The sequence below is a fragment of the Schistocerca piceifrons genome, chromosome 7, assembly GCF_021461385.2.
Source record: "Schistocerca piceifrons isolate TAMUIC-IGC-003096 chromosome 7, iqSchPice1.1, whole genome shotgun sequence".
In the NCBI taxonomy this organism is placed as follows: Eukaryota; Metazoa; Arthropoda; class Insecta; order Orthoptera; family Acrididae; genus Schistocerca; species Schistocerca piceifrons.
This window is the reverse complement of record NC_060144.1, coordinates 177,710,105-177,734,803: the sequence shown is the minus strand read 5'-3', so window position 1 is coordinate 177,734,803 and position 24,699 is coordinate 177,710,105. Positions and strand designations below refer to the sequence as shown.

The following is a 24,699-nucleotide window of genomic DNA, read 5'->3' as shown; positions in this document are numbered from 1 at the left end:
ATTCAAAATAAGTGTTGACAAATGGCTCTGAGCAGTATGGGACTTAACATCTGAGGTCAACAGTTTAGAACTACTTAAACGTAAATAACCTAAGGACATCACACACATCCATGCCCAAGGCAGGATTCGAACTTGCGACAGTATCGATCGCGCGGTTCCAGGCTGAAGCGCCTAGAACCGTTCGGCCACTGCGGTCGGCTAAGCGATGATCAAACGTACGTGTTTACAGATAAAGATGACATAGATAACGCATGACTTTGCAGCAAGGGATATTTGTCTATGGGCGGGTACGGTTTCTCAAAGTCCAACAAACTAATAAAATAAAATTTTTCCTTTAATTGGTTGCCAGATATATAGTTTGTAAAAGACGTCTCATAAACACAAAAATTTGTATTATTTTTCCAGAAATCGTAGAATAGATTTTCAAATTCTGGCTTCAGATCGAAATGTATGGCTACATATTTTGTCCAATCTTTAGAATTACTTTTTACTTCGTCATAGCTTTAGAAAAACGGAAATTTTTTTCGATTGTGTGATGGAAACTCGCATCTTGGACCTCATTCAAATGTTCAAATGTGTGTGAGTTCTTAAGGGACCAAACTGCAGAGGTCATCGGTCCCTGACTTACATGTGGTGTCACCGCCAGACACCATACTTGCTAGGTTGTAGCCTTTAAATCGGCCGCGGTCCATTAGTACATGTCGGACCCGCGTGTCGCCACTGTCAGTGATCGCAGACCGAGCGCCGCCACACGGCAGGTCTAGTCTAGAGAGACTCCCTAGCACTCGCCCCAGTTGTACAGCCGACTTTGCTATCAATGGTTCACTGTCTAGATACGCTCTCATTTGCAGAAACGACAGTTTAGCATAGCCTTCAGCTACGTCATTTGCTACGACCTAGCAAGGCGCCATATTGAGTTACTGTGAATGTTTTCCGAACAGATAATATTGTGAATCATGTACCGTCAAGAGTGACGTTCATCATTAATGGATTAAAGTTAAGTATCAAACTAATTACGTCCGCTTTCTGAATTCTAAATCCTTGTCATGTTCGAGACCTCACGTCAGTATAGTTTTTCCCTCCTCACGCCAGCCTGCGTGAGCTAAAACGCGTGCATTTCGCCCTCCATTCGTAACATGGCGTTGGCTGTTCTGCCACCACAACATTACGCACTACTTACACTAACTTGAACTGACCTATGCTAAGAACAACACACACCCGAGGGAGGACTCGAACCTCCGGTGGAAGGGGCCGCACAATCAGTGCATGGCGCCTCTAACCTCGCGGCCACTACACGCTGGGCCTCATTATTATTTGGTTTGGATCGTATGCGGCCCGCAGGATGCGTGTAGGACACCCCCGATAAAAAGTATTGTATCTTACTGTGCTCATTAAATATGCACTTTCTTTATAGAGCTTTCAGATAATAGCCCTAAAATTTATATTAATGAATGCGATTGAAATTAAAATTATCATTCTATTTTTGTTTCAGCAGGGTGGATCGCCACCTGTGAAGCACCTTGAAACAGCCTAGAAAAAATAAATATTCTCGGCTATTAGTAAGAAGCCGGTGTACCATGTCACGAGATACCTCTCTGTGAGCGGGGCAGAAGAGGCGGCAGTGACCGAGCCGCAAGCAGCGCCGCGCCTGCCCCAGCGACGGGGGATGAATACCGAAAGAGCGCCGGAGCGCAGCTAAACCGCTACACGCTCACCTAAAGGCCACGCACACACACACACGCGCTCACACGCACGCCCACCGGCAGACGAGCTCTCGCTCCACTCCGAGCCGCTACCCTAATTGCATTTCCATAACCCAGTTATTAATATGTAAATTTCGGGCAACGCTTTTTGACTTTTAAATGCAACCGACTGAACTCGGGACGGGCGCGCGCGCGCGCGCTGCACACGGCGGCCGGCGACCGCGGCGATAAGAGCGACAGAATTAGCTCCCTTAAAATATAGCGGTGGGCGGCTTTATTTCTGTGTTTGTCCGTCCCGTCCACCCCTCGTCTGCTCCCCTTCCTTCCCGTTCGCGGCGAATGTTCGGCGCGCTCGGGTCGAGACGACATTTCCTTCTTTTTTTGCGCGTCCAGCTCACGCGTCGGTCACAGTTTTGGAAATAATAATTTAACCGGCGCGTCCTATACGGGGGAGGAAACAAAACGGGTAACAGCGACGAGGCGGGCACAAAAAGTGGCCGGCAGTTATTTGCGGGCGAGCGCTGACAAACTGCGACCCCTCGGCCAGGAAAGTGCCCGACCGCCCAGCAGGCAAAAACCGGAGCGTCGGCCGCCCGTCTGCACTGCGCACGACCCGCTGTCTTCCTGCCGCCGAATGCCGCTTCTCTGCTGGTACACTGCGCTACGAGACAAGCGCTGCCGTGCCTCATCTTGACCCACAGCACTCTCGTCAAGCTAACTAATGTTGTCTGCCCAACAAAATCAAAGCACCGGGTGATCAAAAAGTCAGTATAAATTTGAAAGCCTTATAAACCACGGAATAATGTAGACAGACAGGTAAAAATTGACACACATGCTTGGAATGACATGGGGATTTAATAGAACAAAAAAAAATATTGCTAGATGCGTGAAAGAGCTCTTGCGAGCGTCGTTTGGTGATGATCGTGTGCTCAGCCCCTACCCCATTTATGTCATGCTTGGCCTACCATGTTCCCAGACCTCAGTCCGTGCGTTTATTGGCTTAGGGGTTACCTGAAGTCGCAAGTGTATCGTGATCGACTGACATGTCTAGGGATGCTGAGAGACAACATCCGACGCCAATGCCTCACCATAACTCCGTACATGATTTACAGTGCTGTTCACAACTTTACTCCTCGACTACAGCTATTGTTGAGGAATGATGGTGGACATATTTCCTGTAAAGAACATCATCTTTGCTTTGTCTTACTTTGTTATGCTAATTATTACTATTCTGATCAGATGAAGCGCCATCTGTCGAACATTTCTTGAACGTTTGTATTTTTTTGGTTCAAATAAAACCCCATGTCATTCGAAGCATGTGTGTCAATTTGTATCTCTCTATCTACATTATTCCGCAATTTATTCGCCCGCATCTCGTGGTCGTGCGGTAGCGCTCTAGTTTCCCACGCCCGGGTTCCCGGGTTCGATTCTCGGCGGGGTCAGGGATTTTCTCTGCCTCATGATGGCTGGGTGTTGTGTGCTGTCCTTAGGTTAGTTAGGTTTAAGTAGTTCTAAGTTCTAGGGCACTGATGACCATAGATGTTAAGTCCCATAGTGCTCAGAGCCATTTGAACCGCAATTTATTCAGTTTTCAAATTTATAATGACTTTTTTCATCGCCCGTTATTTCCATAACGCGTATTACCGACGTGGTTACAGACTACGTTTCCCTCACAACAAAAGAAATTGAAAAGCTATTAATTAACTGTCAACTTTTACTAACAGCATACTTTTTAAGCACCTGCTGATGTATAACAAGGACCCAGAACCTGAAAATATCTTTTAGCACCATCTTAGCAGCACCAGCGCATTTTCCGTAATGTATACCCGGAGAGAAACGAACTTTATTTTCAGCACAAAAAATTGTAAAAAACATAGGTTTCGTTAATTTTCGTCAAATTTCATTCACAGCATACTTTTTAAAACTATATAGATGTGATAGAAGGGTCCTGACTTTGAAACTGTGATTGTGACATTTTTTGCGAAAAATTACGTTTATTACTGAGACAAATTTTTGGATTACGTTTAACTGAAAAATTCAAAACAGTTACAAAATCTGGTATAAGAAATCATTAAAAAAATAAACAATTTTTCAAAAATTTAAAATATAAGGTGAATTACTAGATAACAATATTCTCAAAAGGTGAGCATAAAGTACACCCCTCGCCCCTTGATACGGAGGATGGAAAAGGCACGCTGGGTACTGTGTGACAGGCTGAAAGCGAGGAGCTGGCAGTGCAAGTAGTCACTCGAAGAAAATATCCCCCCACCAAAAAAAAATTATTTTAGTTATGAAGCCATTGCTGCACCACAATAAAATTTCTGCACAAGTTTATTTCTGTGACGCTTTACAAGAAATACAAGGCATTAATCATGTGACACGCCAGCACTTAAAAATATATAGCAACTTTCATTGCGGCAGGCAATTTACGTATTTTGTTTACAGTTTGAGAGCCTCTGCAACGCTGTTCGAGTTAAAAGGGAATACCAAGTAGGCTGAGGCGTGAATCAGAATTTGTATTGAGGAGGGAGCAGTGCTAGGATAGTCCATCCAACTGTGAAAACCCAGTGTGCAATGGTTAGTGCTTCCAGATACTGAGCAGGAGACTCTCTTTCGAATTCCGACAATGGTACAACTTTTCATTCACCACTTCAGTCTGCATGTATACGTAAAAGCGTTTCACACTTAAAAAGGCCTCTGGAACCAAACAGTCTCATACATTCACCTATGACTGGGTCTCACGCAGGCTCCACCGTTTCGTTCGATGCTGAGGTACTCTTCCAGTACAACTGGAGAACCTCTGCAATGCTGTTCAAGTTTATGGGGGATATCAAGTTGCTGAGACGTGAACTGGAGTCTGGATTAAGGAGATAGTAGTGCTCTGCCACTGTGCCAGTGAGCGAGATACACGTGTTCGAATCCTACCCTAGGTTCAAATTTTAATTTGTCACTTCAGTCTGCATATAGATATCAGTTTACAATTAGGAGACGTCTCTGTCAGCAGGACTGGATACAGACTCAGCCTGGTAAGACGATGTCACGGAGCAAACTGTCCGTACATGGTAACCATAACATCAAAAATAACTCTCTTAAAAATTAAATGACAAAACATAAACAGTAATAAGAATATGAAAACAGACAGCTTCTGATTATACATTATAGATTGCACATTCAGAGCTCTGAATAGATACAGGGTGTTTCAAAAATGACCGGCATATTTGAAACGGCAATAAAAACTAAACGAGCAGCGATAGAAATACACCGTTTGTTGCAATATGCTTGGGACAACAGTACATTTTCAGGCGGACAAACTTTCGAAATTACAGTAGTTACAATTTTCAACAACAGATGGCGCTGCAAGTGATGTGAAAGATATAGAAGACAACGCAGTCTGTGGGTGCGCCATTCTGTACGTCGTCTTTCTGCTGTAAGCGTGTGCTGTTCACAACGTGCAAGTGTGCTGTGGACAACATGGTTTATTCTTAGAACAGAGGATTTTTCTGGTGTTGGAATTCCACCGCCTAGAACACAGTGTTGTTGCAACAAGACGAAGTTTTCAACGGATGTTTAATGTAACCAAAGGACCGAAAAGCGATACAATAAAGGATCTGTTTGAAAAATTTCAACGGACTGGGAACGTGACGGATGAACGTGCTGGAAAGGTAGGGGGACCGCGTACGGCAACCACAGAGGGCAATGCGCAGCTAGTGCAGCAGGTGATCCAACAGCGGCCTCGGGTTTCCGTTCGCCGTGTTGCAGCTGCGGTCCAAATGACGCCAACGTCTATGCATACAAAATTCAAACGCGGCAACCCCTCAGTGCCGCTACCATTGCTGCACGAGAGACATTCGCTAACGATATAGTGCACAGGATTGATGACGGCGATATGCATGTGGGCAGCATTTGCTTTACTGACGAAGCTTATTTTTACCTGGACGGCTTCATCAATAAACAGAACTGGCACATATGGGGAACCGAAAAGCCCCATGTTGCAGTCCCATCGTCCCTGCATCCTCAAAAAGTACTGGTCTGGGCCGCCATTTCTTCCAAAGGAATCATTGGCCCATTTTTCAGATCCGAAACGATTACTGCATCACGCTATCTGGACATTCTTCGTGAATTTGTGGCGGTACAAACTGCCTTAGACGACACTGCGAACACCTCGTGGTTTATGCAAGATGGTGCCCGGCCACATCGCACGGCCGACGTCTTTAATTTCCTGAATGAATATTTCGATGATCGTGTGATTGCTTTGGGCTATCCGAAACATAAAGGAGGCGGCGTGGATTGGCGTCCCTATTCGCCATACATGAACCCCTGTGACTTCTTTCTGTGGCGACACTTGAAAGACCAGGTGTACCGCCAGAATCCAGAAACAATTGAACAGCAGAAGCAGTACATCTCATCTGCATGTGAAGCCATTCCGCCAGACACGTTGTCAAAGGTTTCGGGTAATTTCATTCAGAGACTACGCCATATTATTGCTACGCATGGTGGATATGTGGAAAATATCGTACTATAGAGTTTCCCAGACCGCAGCGCCATCTGTTGTTGAAAATTGTAACTACTGTAATTTCGAAAGTTTGTCTGCCTGAAAATGTACTGTTGTCCCAAGCATATTGCAACAAACGGTGTATTTCTATCGCTGCTCGTTTAGTTTTTATTGCCGTTTCAAATATACCGGTCATTTTTGAAACACCCTGTATTTACAAATGGTGTTTAGAGATTTACTTGCATGTCTGTAAGAAACTATAACACGACGATTCATGGTTATAAAGAAATGTATCGAAATGTATTTGCTGACTGCGATTTCATTGACATCAGCTGTATTAGATAGGAGATATGAACCTAACACAGCTGCTGTCAGCGAATAAAATTCGAAATATTTCGTTGCAGTTCTGAATCGTGGACAATGTCTCTTCTTTCAAACATGCAAGTAAGTGTTTCAAGCCTAGATGGGCATACGATGGTAACTGCTTTGGTCTTGATTCTTCGTAGTCTCATTCCTTCTGGCGCGAGAATCCAGTTAATAATGTTGACGAGCATTATGTGATGAATACAATGGGCTGTGGCATAAGGCTGTAGACAGGGTGACATAGGGAGGTTTAGGTCAGGCCGGGGAGCGTGCACGGATAGCCGAAGTTGATAATGCGACCGCACGCAATAAGCGGGAAATCTGGGTTTCAGTCCAGGTCCGTCATAAATTTTCATGTATCACTGATGGGTAGCACATGTATACCTAATACAGTTGATGCCAAATAGTTTTCAGTCAGCGAATCAATTTCGACATTCAAAGAGCAATTAATATTTAAAAACCATGGGACAGGCAATAATTAAAGACGATACAAAAACATAATAAATAACACAAAAGCTAGGGTTGGTATTGTGGCACCACAGCCAGACCAGACTTAGGGACTTTTCCCTAATACCAAGTGAAATAATTACTAAATAACGACGTCTGGTACGCTTCAGTGAAGCAATATTTAATTTTACAAATTAAAACATCTACGTAATGCAACGATGCATGAACCTTGTCACTACTACAGAGAGAAAAATTACGCGAAGATAACACCGTTAAAATATTATCAAAGGACTTGTGCGAATATGGAAATCTCTCTTGTTTCTGGCTCTCGCTTGCACTCTTATTCTCTTACGATTAGGTCTTGTTGGAGATTAGGTCTTTCGTGTGATCGCTGTCGGTGAGCTGTATTACTAAATGTGAGTTGTGTTGACTGAGAGTTCATTAGAGCATAAAATACACTCCTGGAAATGGAAAAAAGAACACATTGACACCGGTGTGTCAGACCCACCATACTTGCTCCGGACACTGCGAGAGGGCTGTACAAGCAATGATCACACGCACGGCACAGCGGACACACCAGGAACCGCGGTGTTGGCCGTCGAATGGCGCTAGCTGCGCAGCATTTGTGCACCGCCGCCGTCAGTGTCAGCCAGTTTGCCGTGGCATACGGAGCTCCATCGCAGTCTTTAACACTGGTAGCATGCCGCGACAGCGTGGACGTGAACCGTATGTGCAGTTGACGGACTTTGAGCGAGGGCGTATAGTGGGCATGCGGGAGGCCGGGTGGACGTACCGCCGAATTGCTCAACACGTGGGGCGTGAGGTCTCCACAGTACATCGATGTTGTCGCCAGTGGTCGGCGGAAGGTGCACGTGCCCGTCGACCTGGGACCGGACAGCAGCGACGCACGGATGCACGCCAAGACCGTAGGATCCTACGCAGTGCCGTAGGGGACCGCACCGCCACTTCCCAGCAAATTAGGGACACTGTTGCTCCTGGGGTATCGGCGAGGACCATTCGCAACCGTCTCCATGAAGCTGGGCTACGGTCCCGCACACCGTTAGGCCGTCTTCCGCTCACGCCCCAACATCGTGCAGCCCGCCTCCAGTGGTGTCGCGACAGGCGTGAATGGAGGGACGGATGGAGACGTGTCGTCTTCAGCGATGAGAGTCGCTTCTCTATTGGTGCCAATGATGGTCGTATGCGTGTTTGGCGCCGTGCAGGTGAGCGCCACAATCAGGACTGCATACGACCGAGGCACACAGGGCCAACACCCGGCATCATGGTGTGGGGAGCGATCTGCTACACTGGCCGTACACCACTGGTGATCGTCGAGGGGACACTGAATAGTGCACGGTACATCCAAACCGTCATCGAACCCATCGTTCTACCATTCCTAGACCGGCAAGGGAACTTGCTGTTCCAACAGGACAATGCACGTCCGCATGTATCCCGTGCCACCCAACGTGCTCTAGAAGGTGTAAGTCAACTACCCTGGCCAGCAAGATCTCCGGATCTGTCCCCCATTGAGCATGTTTGGGACTGGATGAAGCGTCGTCTCACGCGGTCTGCACGTCCAGCACGAACGCTGGTCCAACTGAGGCGCCAGGTGGAAATGGCATGGCAAGCCGTTCCACAGGACTACATCCAGCATCTCTACGATCGTCTCCATTGCTGCGAAAGGTGGATATACACTGTACTAGTGCCGACATTGTGCATGCTCTGTTGCCTGTGTCTATGTGCCTGTGGTTCTGTCAGTGTGATCATGTGATGTATCTGACCCCAGGAATGTGTCTTTAAAGTTTCCCCTTCCTGGGACAATGAATTCACGGTGTTCTTATTTCAATTTCCAGGAGTGTATAATATAAAGCGTGTGACGTCTACGTTATCTGAACATCCTCCTTCATTTTGGATAAAAGGCTTGTTGTTTGGTCTGCGATTATTTTAAAAGCCATTTTATGTGTGATTAATATTTGCATATTGCATTCATTACAAGCTACACGCATTTATTTTTCTCGAAGTCAGATAACTTTTCGGAGTGCAATTAGAATTAAAGTAAACTTCATTTCTTTTCATACTCAGCAAAACACCAAACCAACTGTTTCCAAACTAACTGAGGGCAGTATCTGTCTTGCAGTTTTAAAGTAAATTGAAGTCAACAGTATCATTACTATTCTCAAAATCATAAACATAGCTGCGAAATGGCAACTGTGTAATTAGTGTCCGACATATGTTACATGTAACTTAGCAAATATTTTATCTTGTGACGTATATTGCATCATATGATGTAATAAGGCCAATACTTCTGAAGAAGATATTTTTACAGATATCGAAACCATGGTCAAGGGATAATAAAATTGTATTTGCAACTGGTTGGCTGATTTTTCAATCTATTCGCTATTATCATTCTTGATTTTTACGAAAGAACTGAGATTAAACAAAGGATAAAAATAGGCCCAGTTTTCTTACAACATTACCGCCAACGACAGAGTTCCAATAAATAATTTCTAAAAACATTTCATGCTTTTGATTATCAAATCCAGAATATAAAGTAAATTTCACGTAACTGCACTCAGTAATCTTTTAATAGACATAAAGGATGTAACAAAAAGGGATGATCAAACGTCTAGAAAAAATTAATCATCCACAGAGGAAGAAAATATCCTTTATGGACGTAATCCAGAAACGCTTTATTTCCATGTTATAGCTCAATTTGTACTTCTATTCTTAATCACATTAATGATGGGAAACACAGGAAACAGATTGTGCCAGCAGTACATGAAACGTTTTCTTACATGAAGTGTTCAAAATACTCTCTTGGTTATTGTATGAAACACTTTCGTAAATGGAATGTTCGAAATGTCTTTCGTGAGCAGGAATATATGCATCAACTTGCCGACACAACTAATCTCTGATGCTCTAATTTGTCCCTCGAGAATTCTGGTTTGTTTCACAGTCTTCAGTAGTACGGGCATGAAGACCCTGCACATCTTGTTCCCTGATTTTGTATACAAGGGCTTTCAAATGCCACCAGAAATATTGGGTTAACCCCGGAGGGCGTGGAGACTTAAGTATTGGCTCACCTGTGACAGAATGTCTTGTTAGAAGCCTACGGACATCAGCAATGGGATGAGAGGAGTTCTGCACAATGATTTGTCACACTCGTAAAGGAACTGAAACCTTGTCGCCAAGGAAGGCAGGATTCGGTTACGATTGTGGACGGGGCCGTAATCCGTTACTATTGGTTTCCTTATGCAATTACAAATATTTACTTTAAACGGTAATTCCAGACTCAGCAATAGATAAAGATATCACACGTTATTAACGAAAGAATAAACAACTGTGTAATTAATAGTGCTTTCAGTGCCTTATAATTTACCAAATGGACATAAAATACAGACGCAGCAAAGAATGTTTTAAAAACAAGCCAATGTGATCTGAATTAGAATTTTAAAGCAAGTAACCAGTAACGGCTGACGGCCTTTAACGCCAAGAACGTCAATTATAAAAATTTAACAAACACACTGTAAAACAGCAGTGCAATAGCAAAGGTTAAATTAAAGAGACAGGCAACTGATCATAAAACGGGTGAGTCAAAATGATGGTAAACTTGGTAGCACGGGCCGGCCGAAGTGGCCGTGCGGTTAAAGGCGCTGCAGTCTGGAACCGCGAGACCACTACGGTCGCAGGTTCGAATCCTGCCTCGGGCTTGGATGTTTGTGATGTCCTTAGGTTAGTTAGATTTAACTAGTTCTAAGTTCTAGGGGACTAATGACCTCAGCAGTTGAGTCCCATAGTGCTCAGAGCCATTTGAACCATTTGGTAGCACGACCATTTAAACCTGCTGTAACGACAAGAATTGCAATTATATAAAAAATTTAAAAAAACATGGAGTAAAACAACAAATGCAACAGAAAAGGTTAATTTAAAAGGAAATGCATCTGATCACCAGACAGGTGAGACAGAATGATGGTAAACTTGGTAGCACAATTATTTATACCTGCTGTAGCGCCAAGAATGGCAATTATATAAAAAAATTAAAAACATGCAATAAAACAACAAATACAAACCAGAATGAGATTTTCATTCTGCAGCGGAGTGTGCGCTGATATGAAACTTCCTGGCTATTAAAACGGTGTGCCCGACCGAGACTCGAACTCGGGACCTTTGCCTTCCGCGGGCAAGTACTCTACCACCTGAGCTACCGAAGCACGACTCACGCCCGGTACTCACAGCTTTACTTCTGCCAGTACCTCGTCTCCTACCTTCCAAACTTTACAGAAGCTCTCCTGCGAAGGTAGGAGACGAGGTACTGGCAGAAGTAAAGCTGTGAGTACCGGGCGTGAGTCGTGCTTCGGTAGCTCAGATGGTAGAGCACTTGCCCGCGAAAGGCAAAGGTCCCGAGTTCGAGTCTCGGTCGGGCACACAATTTTAATCTGCCAGGAAGTTAGCAAATACAATAACAGGACACAAGGGCCAATCACGGTGCACCAGGAATCTACCTCTGAGTAGGTCCGGCAAAAAACATTTTCGTAGCCGCCCGCTGTTGCAGAGCGGTTCTAGGCGCTTCAGTCTGGAACCGCACGACCACTACGGTCGCAGGTTTGAATCCTGCCTTGGGCATGGATGTGTGTGACGTCCTTGGGTTGGTTAGGTTTAAAGTAGTTCTAACAAGGGAACCTCCCCATCGCACCCCCGTCAGATTTAGTTATAAGTTGGCACAGTGGATAGGCCTTGAAAAACTGAACACAGATCAATCGAGAAAACAGGAAGAAGTTGTGTGGAAGAATGAAAAAAACAAACAAAATATACAAACTGAGTTGTCCATGTGCAAGGTAAACAACATCAAGGAGAGTATGTGTTAAGGAGCGCCGTGGTCCCGTGGTAAGCGTGAGCAGCTGCGGATGGGAAGGTCCTTGGTTCAAGTCATCCCTCGAGTGAAAAGTTTATTTTTTTTATTTTCAGACAATTATTATCTGTCCGTTCGTTCACTGACGTCTCTGTTCGCTGTAATAAGTTTAGTGTCTGTGTTTTGTGACCGCACCGCTAAACCGTGCGATTAGTAGAGGAAAGGACGTGCCTATCCAATGGGAACCGAAAAAGTTTGATCGCAAGGTCATAGGTCAACCGATTCCTCCACAGGAAAACACGTCTGATATACAGGGTGATTCAAAAAGAATACCACAACTTTAAAAATGTGTATTTAATGAAAGAAACATAATATAACCTTCTGTTATACATCATTACAAAGAGTATTTAAAAAGGTTTTTATTCACTCAAAAACAAGTTCAGAGATGTTCAATATGGCCCCCTCCAGACACTCGAGCAATATCAAGCCGATACTCCAACTCGTTCCACACTCTCTGTAGCATATCAGGCGTAACAGTTTGGATAGCTGCTATTATTTCTCGTTTCAAATCATCAATGTGGCTGGGAGAGGTGGCCGAAACACCATATCCTTAACATACCCCCATAAGAAAAAATCGCAGGGGGTAAGATCAGGGCTTGTTGGAGGCCAGTGATGAAGTGCTCTGTCACGGGCTGCCTGGCGGCCGATCCATCGCCTCGGGTAGTTGACGTTCAGGTTTCATAAGTAACCTTTTTCGTAGGACTCTCCATACAGTTGATTGTGGAATTTGCAGCTCTCTGCTAGCTCTGCGAGTTGATTTTCCTGGGCTGCGAACAAATGCTTGCTGGATGCGTGCTACATTTTCATCACTCGTTCTCGGCCGTCCAGAACTTTTCCCTTTGCACAAACACCCATTCTCTGTAAACTGTTTATACCAACGTTTAATACACCACCTATCAGGAGGTTTAACACCATACTTCGTTCGAAATGCACGCTGAACAACTGTCGTCGATTCACTTCTGCCGTACTCAATAACACAAAAAGCTTTCTGTTGAGCGGTCGCCATCTTAGCATCAACTGACGCTGACGCCTAGTCAGCAGCGCCTCAAGCGAACAAATGTACAACTAAATGAAACTTTATAGCTCCCTTAATTCGCCGACAGATAGTGCTTAGCTCTGCCTTTTGTCGTTGCAGAGTTTTAAATTCCTAAAGTTGTGGTATTCTTTTTGAATCACCCTGTATTCTACACGACACTGGTGACGGCATATGTTGTCGACCCGCCTAACTTGTACACTTGACGAATGGGTAGAAAGATTCTTCTACCTTGCCCGATTTAGGTTCTCTTGTGGATGTGATAATCACCCCCAAAAAGTGATCGCATCAGACGGACGGACGGACAGATAATAACTGCCTGAAAATAAAAAATTAAATTTTTCACTCGAAGGAAGACATGAACCATTGTCTTCTCCTTGTTGTTGCATATCTTGTGCATAGACTACTCGGTTTGTATATTTTGCTTATTTTTTTCATCCTTCCACACAACTTCTTCCTGTTTTCTCGATTGATCTGTGTTCAGTTTTTCAAGGCCTATCCACTGCGCCAACTTATAACTAAATCTGAGGGGGGTGCGATGGGAAGGGTCCCTTGTAAGTTCTAGGGGACTGATGACCTCAGATGTTAAGTCACATAGTGCTCAGAGCCATTTGAACCAAACACTTTCGCGAGTGATGAGATAGGCAGCCAAGAGTTGCATTCACTTCACAAGATGGTAACTCATACTACTGGCAGTCTAACGAATAACTAATGATAATCTTGCTGAGGCTACGTGACGTCCAATAAACCAAACGCAAAGATGTAAAAATACGCTAAAGCCGGAACTGGCAGTCTGGATTTCGCCCGCAGAATACTGTGCTTAGAGCGCCTGGAACGAGAAAGGAAACACTACCACCAGACTAGAAGGATCGTCAACCAACCTACAATCAAGAAAGCTGTCAAAACTAAATGCCTCACCGGGCAGCAGTGGCAAGACGAGGAAACGTACACTGCCGTTACATACAGTAACCCTCAGGGCAGGTAACTGGGGCATTAAATATACCGCTGGTTGAACTTAACAAATAGTAACAAACTGAACACAATAAATAGTAATTAGATGTCCAGGAAAGCTAATCACATCCGCCTTCCCCAAGCGCTCGACTCGCTGCCCTTCACCTCGGCAACACTACAAGCAGTAACACGAACCCAAGTCACAGGAGAATCGCAAGATCTCACAATGGTGGAGGTTTCTCTACTTGAATCCAAAAGCATTCAAATTAAAGCTTGCAGGATCCGGTTTACGACGAGGTCGTGCACCCTCGTGTTCACAGGCCTTCGATCCGGCAGTCCATGCGCGCTGCCAGCGGTCCCGGCGTGTTCGCGCAATGCGCGGACCTGGCTCCTCCTGAGTCCCCAACCGAACTGCACACTGACACGACCTGGAAGAAACACGATGTCGCCCCGAAGATAGGACCACAGTTACCACATATCGATAACCACCGCTGCTGCCACTAGCGGACAGGCAACGTTACCGAATCCATGTGGCCCCAGTCAACACGAGAAGAGCCGGCCGAAGTGGCCGTGCGGTTCTAGGTGCTGCAGTCTGGAACCGCACAACTGCTACGGTCGCAGGTTCGAATCCTGCCTCGGGCATGGATGTGTGTGTTGTCCTTAGGTTAGTTAGGTTTAACTAGTTCCAAGTTCTAGGGGACTAATGACCTCAGAAGTTGAGTCCCATAGTGCTCAGAGCGATTTGAACCAACACGAGAAGAAGATAAACAACCGCAACCATGTCAACTAAACGATGCGGTCTGGCCTCCAACAGAGGGCGGAAACTTACAAACAGCACCAACGCGAACCGCAGCATTGCTCAAGAACATGTATTAGAATAGGTAGAGTGTTATCTACGAAAGCATCGTAGCTTTCTCCTTTCAGCCAAGGCAGAAGAGTACGAGGTTCTAATAAACATTTACCAGCAACGCTGGCCAAAACGTCCACAGAAAATCTTCACTGATGACATGATTTCCCACAAATATATCTCCACACCAAGAATTCAATCAGGAGCCGGTTTGATGGGCGTGTCCTATCGTTTTGAACATTTCGTTTAAGAAAGTTTTTCATACTGTGACCAAGAGGATATTTTGAGCATTTCATGTAGGAAAACGTTTCACGTAATGCTGGTGCATTTTATTTCTGCATGTTTCCTGCGTTTAATATGACTATGAAGAGAAGTATAAAACGAGCTCTAATGCGGAAATGAAGAATTTCCGGAGTGCGAGTTAACATCCCAAAGATGTTCAGCCTCACATGCGGTTCCCCTTCGTCGTAATGTCTTGGCTCAAACTCGTCTAGGGATTGAACCGCACGTGTTGCATTACACACACTAAATTAGACATTTGTGACCCTTTGGTTAAATTGTCTGGTTGATGGCAAGTTTGCCAAATTGTATGAAGTTAATGACATATAATAACAGTGAAAGTAATCTCATCATTTTCAGCTGCAACAGTTTCCGATGTAGATGAACGAAGAGTATGGAGACTTCACATATTACTGCAAATTACATTGGTTAAGATAAGGGGCATACCTGGAACGATTTTTCGATTTAAATCTAGCTATTGTTGAATTTATGAAGGACAAAGCGAGAGGAACGAAAATTAAAACATCCGAAACGGACCGCAGACTTCGAATTTTAAGCGGATTTGACTGTACACTACCGACGGTGAGGCACTGCAAGGTAACTTCTTTCTGATTTGATGGGATGCATTTAATAAGAAAATTACACTGTAGAAGGGACCCATTCTGACAAAGACAATCCAGTTCTCTAAGCTCACTGGCCTTAAAGAAAGCACGAGATTTGAAGAATTCATTGTGGCCTTGCAAGAATTACATCGATAGTATTACAAATGTTTTGAGGACACTCTCAGTTTTACGTCTGTTTTCGAGACGGTTTGCCGTTACAGTTGAAAGCGCCCATGTTTATGTGAAGACGAAATTGATTGACTTGCAGGACAGTTTTAGTTTTAGTTACAAATCTTTTTAGTTTAAAATTGTCCACGACCACTGCATTTCTTTTCTCAGGTACATTTTCCGAGTCTGCATAATGCTGCTACAATATTTCGAGCGACGTATTTGTGTGAAAGACCTTTTTTCGCTTATGAAACTAAATAAGTCACGATGACGTGGCAAGACTGCGAAACTGTGTGAAATCGTCTGCGTCTGTCGGTGTGTCAATAGTGTGTACCAGATAACATGATATTATGTCACCAACGCGTCAAAAATAGTTAATTAACACGGATAATTTGTTCTGTTTGCGATCTGCGCTGTTAAGAGATGTGAAATATAAGATGAAGTCGTATGCACGACGACTGTACTGCCATTTAAATGTGGCGTGTTCGCTGTTTTCTCTCTTCCCTCCCCTCGTGCTCCGACAGTGCAGCGTGGCAGCTGGAGGAATGTGAAGAGAGGCTGAGCGCTAAGGCAGGCGGGCATAGGTATGGCCCGCGAGCTGAAATTTTGGCCACCGCTGTGCAAGAACGTGCATGGGTCGACCTTGATTACTACATAGGGGTTTGTCGTGTAACTCAGAGCGAGCAGAGTATTTGTACTGATGTGTAAGATTCTTGAAAATGTGCTTTATCATACTTTCAGAAATGCATTAATTTAAGACCTGATGCGTCTTTTGAAATCACCCTGTATAACAACTCTCCAAATAATTTCGCCTTCAAATTTTCTTCTAAGTAAATAATTTTGTTTCTGTTACATAAGGAAGTCGTTAACCTGTGTATTGGTTCTTGTGCCGTACACCGTTACATTTACTGAATGTGCAAAGATGTTTTCCCACCTCTTAACGTGTCAAGAAGGTGAGCGTACTTATTTTGCTAAGCTTTCATGTCAGTTTTATTGATTCTACACGAATCAGCATTTAAATGATTATTGACGCACATGGGCGATAAAATAATTTTAATCAGTTTGCTTTTCTGAAAAGTATAAATAAATCCTGAGCAATATATGGAGAAGTATCCATGTGGGACTAATATTTTAAATTTACTGCAAGTCACTAATTTTTTGTCACATTTGTTCGAATGCTCAGTATCCATTCGTGAATCTAGGGAAGCGATACTTTGTTAAACAGAAAGACACATAACAGGTATTGTATGTGCTATGGCTTCACAAAAGTATATTAACTAGCCACTCATTCGTCATCGTAATTCAGTAAAAAAGCACATTCACCCGTAGTTTACAGATCACACAGCAACTACTCAACGCTCATAAATAGCTCGTAAAGTCGCCACAGCTTCAACCACTTGGAAATACACATTCTTTATTCCACCTTAGCACACCTTTTCCGTTAACAGTTAGTACGTGAGTCGTTCAAATCCTCAGTTCCATACATTCGATGATCAGCAAACCTCACGCCATTACTCTGTCTACCGGCCGTTGTGGCCGAGCGATGCTAGACGCTTCAGTCCGGAACCGCGCTGCTGCTACGGTCGCAGGTTCGAATCCTGCGTTGGGCTTGCATGTGTGTGATGTCCTTAGGTTAGTTAGGTTTAAATAGTTCTCAGTCTAGGGGACTGATGATCGCTGATGTAAAGTCCCATAGTGCTCACAGCCATTTGAACCATGACTCTGCCTCTCTCTATTGGTTTTCATCGTCTTCCTTAGCGCCCTACGTGCGGCGCTCATTACTTGGCTTCACACCCAAGCCCAACATAACTTTACCACGCCTAGTTTTCCAACTGCAAACCCTGCAGAGCGTTGAACTGTACCAATATCGTTTCACGCAGTATTTTATTAGTTTTATCAGCTGAAATTCGATCGGCGGTGTGACGATCTTTATTTGTTGCTTATAATAATGGCCGAAAACTGTGTACGGAGTAAGAAAAAGCTTAGCGAAAGTCCGGCAGTATCGGCCACTACTAGTTCTAGCGTTTCTACGGTAGATCGCGCGGATTTAACAATTACATCTGATACACGGCTCGTCCATGAGCATACAAACATAGCAGCAATTTCATATAGAAAAGTGTTCGTCAGTATTATGAGTAAGGCCAAGCGCACACGCATCGATTTCTATCGCACGTAAAAATATTGTACAATTAAATTCTTTTAGAGGCAAAGGAGAGCACAGGAACTTGGTCGTACGATATATTTCTGTACGATAAAAATTGATGCGTGTGCGCTAGGCCTAAATGTCGGTTTGGCGAATGACGCATGCTACCTAGTTAAACTTCTCGGTCTAGTGGCGTCGATTAAAAGAGGGATATTCAAGTCGTTGCTTTTGGTACGTTTTCATCAATTACCTATGTATCGAATAGTGAAAGACCATCACCGGTAGACACCTGGTGGGGGTAACTGATAAAGTGATAATTGATCAGTTATCGACCAGGGTTGAAAATTATTAAATAACTAAAATCGCTATTATAAATAGGGGTTGGAGATAGAAGGGTGAAAATTTAGGGTTGGGTGCATTTTTTAATGCCAAATCATAAAAAAATAAAAATAATTTGTTCTGTATAGAAAATAAGAAAAAGTATTTGAGGGTGGACCACCCTTATCACTTAGGGGTATGAAAAATATATTACGACAGATTCTCAGACGTACGCATTATACAAGTAAGGTTACATCAGAATCGATCGGCTGGGGTTGAAAATTATTAAATTAATAAAATCGATGTAAAAAAATAGGGGTTGGCTGTAGAAAGGTGAAACTTTAGGGTTGTTGTATTTATTAATGCCACACCAAAAAAAGTTCTGTCCAAAAAACAAGAAAAAAATTTTTGAGGAGGAACACCCTTATCACTTGGGGGTATGAAAAATAGATTACGACCTATTCTCAGACCTACCGAATATGTAAAATTTCATCAGAATCCATCGAGCCGTTTCAGAGGAGTATGGCAACTAACACTGTGACAAGAGAATTTTATATATATAGATATATATCAAAAAAAGTTTTGCATCACCTCGGTTCCGAAACCTATACAGAAAATTGGAATAGAGATCAACATAAACATCATTTATGCCCTTTTTATTGCTAATGAAAACCACACATTGCATGTTGTACCACCATACAGCGAGACCTTCAGTGGTGGTGGTCAACATTGCTGTACATACCGGTACCTCTAATACCCAGTAGCACGTCCTCTTGCATTGACACATGCCTGTATTCGACGTGCCGTACTATCCACAAGTTCTTCAAGCAATTGTCGGTCCAGATTCTCCCATTCCTCAACGGCGATTCGGCGTAGATCCCTCAGAGTGGTTGGTGGATCACGTCGTCCATAAACAGCCCTTTTCAATCTATCCCAGTTATGATCTATAGGGTTCGTGTCTGGAAAACATGCTGGCCACTCTGGTCGAGTGATGTCATTATCCTGAAGGAAGGCATCCACAAGATGTGCACGATGGGGGCGCGAATTGTCGTCCATGAAGACGAATGCCTCGCCAATATGCTGCCGATGTAGTTGCACCATCGGTAGGATGATGGCATTCACGTATCGTACAGCCGTTACGACGCCTTCCATGACCACTAGCGGCGTACGTCGGTCCCATATAATGCCACCCCGAAACAAAAGGGAATCTCCACCTTGCTGCACTCTCTGGACAGTGTGTCTAAGGCGTTGAGCTTGACCGGGTTGCCTCGAAACAAGTCTCCGACGATTGTCTGCTTAAAGGCATATGTGGCACTCATCGGTGAAGAGAACTGATGCCAATCCTGAGCGGTCCATTCGGCATGTTGTTGAGCCCATCTATACCGCGCTGCATGGTTTCGTGGTTGCAAAGATGGACCTTACCATGGACGTCGGGAGTGAAGTTGTGCATCGTGCAGCCTATTGCGCACAGTTTGAGCCCTAACACGACGTCCTGTGGCTGCATGAAATGCATTATGCAACATGACGGCGTTGCTGTCAGGGTTCCTCCGAACCATAATCCTTAGGTAGCAGTTATCAACTGCAGTAGTACCCCTTGGGCGGCTGAGCGTGGTTTGTCATCGACAGTTCCTGTACCTGTGTATCTCCTCCATGTCCGAACAACATCGCTTTGGTTCACTCCGAGACGCCTGGACACTTCCCTTGATGAGAGCCCTTCCTGGCGATCGAACCGCGGTATTGAGCGTCTAGGCATGGTTGAACTACAGACAACACAAGCCGTGTACCTCCTTCCTGGTGGAATTACTGGAAGTGATCGGCTGTCGGACTCCCTCCGTCTAATAGGCGCTGCTCATGCATGGTTGTTTACATCTTTGGGCGGTTTAGTGTCATCTTTGAACAGTCAGAGGGACTGTGTCCGTGATACAATATCCACAGTCAACGTCCATCTGCATGAGTTCTGGGAACAAGGCTGATGCAAAACGTTATTTGACAAGCAGTTAACACAGCTTCTTTTGGCGATTATACAGCGTGTAATACACCGACAACAATGTAACGAAAATTCATGACTAACTCCTATCGTACCTATCATATGGCATAACTTGCAAATAAAGACTTTGGTAAATCTGCTTATACGTCGCCTTCTGCATTGTCTTTGTATACTCGTAATAAGAGAAAAATATCTGTAAATGAGTCTGTGTTCATTTGGGTTAAAGGTAAAGGAGTATGTGGATATGTAAAGTTTGTTAGTGACTGTACTTTGTATTTTCACAAATAAATTCATCTTCATGCAAACTGATCTGTAGCGTCAGCCATTAACCGGACACGGGTACATCACGAACCGGGGGGGCTCAAGGATGCAACAGTTTTGATCTATTAATACAGTTATCGCTTGACTTCTGTGACCTCCGGCAGCCGCGTCTGGCTTACGCAATCGTGGCGTTTACAGAAAGACGGGTCACAATAAATGTGAGCAAAACTCAAGCAATTATTATACAAGAGAGAAGCACGATTCACAGACACCTCTGCTTTTACTCAATGAAGGCATTCCTTGGACGGAATCCGCCAAACATCTCCAAATCCACTTGAACAAACATATTACCATCAAAAATGGCATAAGAGACTGGGGAGACAGGCAGTTCCTCGCTATTGCTAAATAAGTGCAGGACCTGAATACACGTCCTAACCTCCTCCTCGTCCCTCTCTGTGTCCAGCTCCTCCTACCACGCCCCTCTTTATCCACCTTTTGCTCCTCCATCGTCCATCTCCACCACCCTATCTTTATCCATCTTTCCCTCCTTCTCTCCATCTGCCTCTTCCCCTTCTTTGTCGAACTCCTCCTTCCCCCTCACTCTGTCCATTTCCTGTTCCCCCTCGACCCCTCTTTCCCTTCCACCCTCTTTTACCTTAAGCATTATTGTTGTTACAGGAAAGGAAACGTTGATTTCGAATTGATCTCGTTTAAAATAAATGGGTAAATCGGTTGGAATGATTGGTATATGGGGTGTGAGAGAGACCTCTCCGGCTGCTGGACCCCGTAAGGATCGTAGCTACAACGATGATATTTCACATAATTATAAGCTGCGAATGGGTAGGACTGCAAAGTTCCAGAAGATTCACATCATTTGTGTTCAATTTATTATGCGATAAGCAGCAAATAAAATGTTTTTGTTCCATCACCAAGAGCAAACAAATCACAGTCTATTAAAAACAAAGCACATTTTTCCAGTTACTATTTAATTCCTTGAAAATAAAGAACATGGCATTATATGGGAGCAATTATTTGTATGATGGTTTAAAACTGACTGCGAGAATTGATGCACAGCACTTCCTTCGCGCTGATGTGACTGGAGTATGCATACGTGGAACGATATATACAAATAGAACTCTTGATAGACAAGAATCAGCCGCAGACAGAGAGCTGCGTCAAATGCCGACTCTGTATTTCGGAGTCTGAATGTGTCAGCACAGTCAGCACTTATATGTAGGACACAAATTAACACACTCTCTAAACACAAATGTTAGTAGCTCGGCAGAGTGATGAACTGTCGACTCCGGACTCACTGGAGACATAGCCCAAGCCGGAACTCACACAGGGCTATCTTGTATGAAGGAAAAACCGTAGGCATTCGACTGGCTGATAGCCATAAGGGAACAACATATCGAACCTTCCTTTTTTATCCCTAATGAAGTGGGAGAGAGGTGTAGGTATAGAGAACAATCTACAAGTTATAAATTTGCTGCAAAGGGCCTGAACAGAATGCGTGAAACGATTGTTGAAAATGGTGTAGTGGGCAAAATGCCTGCAGTTTTAACATTAGGCTTAAGGAACATCTGTTCGCAGCTCGTGGTCTTGCGGTAGCGTTCTCGCTTTCCTCGTACGGGCTCCTGGGTTCGATTCCCGACGGGGTCAGGTATTTTTCCTACCTCGAGATGACTGGGTGTCTTCATCATCCCCGTTACGGTAGGAGGAAGGCAATGGCAAACCACCTCCGCTAGGAGCCTGCCTGGTACAGCGGTGCGGGTCTCCCGCGTCGTCCCCTACGCTCCTCGGAGAATGGGACATCATCATCATCATGAGGAACATCTTAACGGTTCGGATTGTAGATCGGCACAAAGCGTCCTTTTCGGGAACAAGGGAATACGGCTAGTGATGCGCCCTCAAACTTGACCATTTTACATCAAGAAAATAATGGGAACACAATTAACATTGTTGAGAAAATGAGTGAAATAGGTCCGGAATTACCAGGATCACCGAAATGACATGGAAGGTACCGGGCCTCTTAGTTAACGTCATTTATCCTTGGACAACAACATTTATTTTTATACAATTTCTTAACAACAGGTCCCCTTCGAAAAACAGGCAAGAAATTTGAAGTTAATTTTCCCATTAGAGGCGTTCATAATGATGAATCAGACAGCCGTTAAATTACAATAATAACAGCAACGTTAAAGAAATTGAAGAAATAAGATCTTAAAATTATGGTTTTTTTTTAATTTTTGAGTTAAACCATTTGAAATAAACCAGCGAATGAAAATAATTGAAACACTTCCAAATAAATTTCTTTAAGACATTAGGCAGACTACCCCCCGTCCCCGTCCCCCAGAGGTCTACAACGAAAAATTTACAATAAACTTAGAACAAGATACAATGTGTATTAAACATTAATGGGAAAACTTATTGGGTTAAGTCCGTTTATCGAAGGCTTCTTGAACCACAGTAAAATTTCATTTACAGTGCAAGTCAGATAACGTAAGATACCCAGCTTGAGCACAAACAAGGAGGACGCGGAACTGCAGACAAACAGCAAGCCGAGCTGGGAAATGCTCGAGAGCCGTGCACACGTCCGCATGTCAGCCGTGCCCACGCGGCAAGAAGCCGCCGACACGAGACATTCTCCCACCAACTTAATAAGCACTGTTAATATTAGGAATTATAAGTGTCTGGGTGGATTATACTACAAGCAAAGTTATGCTTTAACCATGATTGCACCCATACAGTGTTTCCAATAAGATGATATGCCCTAAGGAATTATCTTCCCTAAAAGAGAACTACAGAACGGAAACTAAATTTCTTCCCGGAAGGAATATATTAAACAACCCGCTAGGGTCTTGCCATTAGCTGGGGCTCACAACATGCTTAAGAGAGCTGGATAACATCAACACCAGACAGACCGCCTACTTCTAAAACATCGTGAAAACAACTATTAAAACTTAGAAAGTTCTGATTCACTTGCATAATAATGTAAAAGAAAACATTTTTTTTTTAACTAGATAAGACACAGGCCCCTGATATAACTGGGTACATTACGTAACCATAACAACATTATCAATTAACCGTGGCAATTTTTCTATTTCGAGGTAGAGAGAGAACGCTGGCGCTGCACCATGTGGCTGGCCGGTTTGAGGCGCCATGTCACGGATTGCGCGGCCCCTCCTGCGGGAGGTTCGTGTCCTCCCTCGGGCATGGGCGTATGTTGTTCTTAGCATAAGATAATCTAAGTAGTGTGCAAGTATAGGGACCGATGACGTCAGCGGTTTGATCCCTTAGGAATTCACACACATATGAACATTTTGAACATTTGAGAACGCTGACCAGCAGATTAAGACAAGACACAAAGCCGAACGGGCAGTACTCTAGTCCTAGAACCACAGAGTCAGATAACAAGCCTTGCATGATGACAAGACGAACATAAACACGAACATCTGTTCAAAATGCCTGCTCAGAGCTGGTCAACTTGTTGCGCACAACGTAAGAAAACAGACCTTTGCCTTCTGCCCTGTCCTAGCGAAGAAGAGCGAACGACGACCCGGAAAAAACGTCGCGCCGATCCGCACGGCGTGTCCGTTTCTCCCAGTACTGTTGCCTTCGGCTCCTCACTTTGCGAAAACTACCCGTTATCAGCCTGGACTGCGCTCCTCGGATGCCTCTCTCTCTATAGACGCGACTCTAGCGGCCGCTTTTGAAGACTAGGAGTGGCAGAGATAACTGCAGAAGGGAGTAATCCGCGACCCTTGGCGAGGGGCCAGTTAAAAGTTATCGATAGTGAAATGAGCCGCCACGGCTCACTGAGATCTATTAAGAAGTTTCAGAGCAGACACTGAACGGACAAGTGGATCTACGTTATTGTAACATTCTCGATAAGTTTGATTTCTTAAATGAAAATGTCAATGCAAATGGTCTACACCTACACGTGATGGGTTCTTTAGTACCGAACCAATGACTGTATTTTTACTGTTTCAGTATACCTTACTTTCTCGCTTATAGTCTAGATTTCCGTACACGCAGATCTATAACAAAATATTTTTTGTCAGGTCTGTCCTACACTACCGGCCATTAAAGTTGCTACACCACGAAGATGACGTGCTACAGACACGAAATTTAACCGACAGGAAGAAGATGCTGTGATTTGCAAATGATTAGCTTTTCAGAGCATTCACACAAGG

General features: G+C 44.1%; 1 protein-coding gene across 1 annotated transcript in view; it reads right to left on the bottom strand.

Moving 5' to 3' along the window:
- LOC124805074 (insulin-like growth factor-binding protein complex acid labile subunit) overlaps positions 1 to 24,204 on the bottom strand; it is a 584,744-nt gene extending 560,540 nt beyond the window's left edge. The window contains exon 1 of the mRNA XM_047265506.1: positions 24,019 to 24,204. The gene's annotated coding sequence lies outside the window, so the exon portion shown is untranslated. The remainder of the gene's footprint in view (positions 1 to 24,018) is intronic.
- Between the last annotated feature and the right edge of the window lie 495 nt (positions 24,205 to 24,699).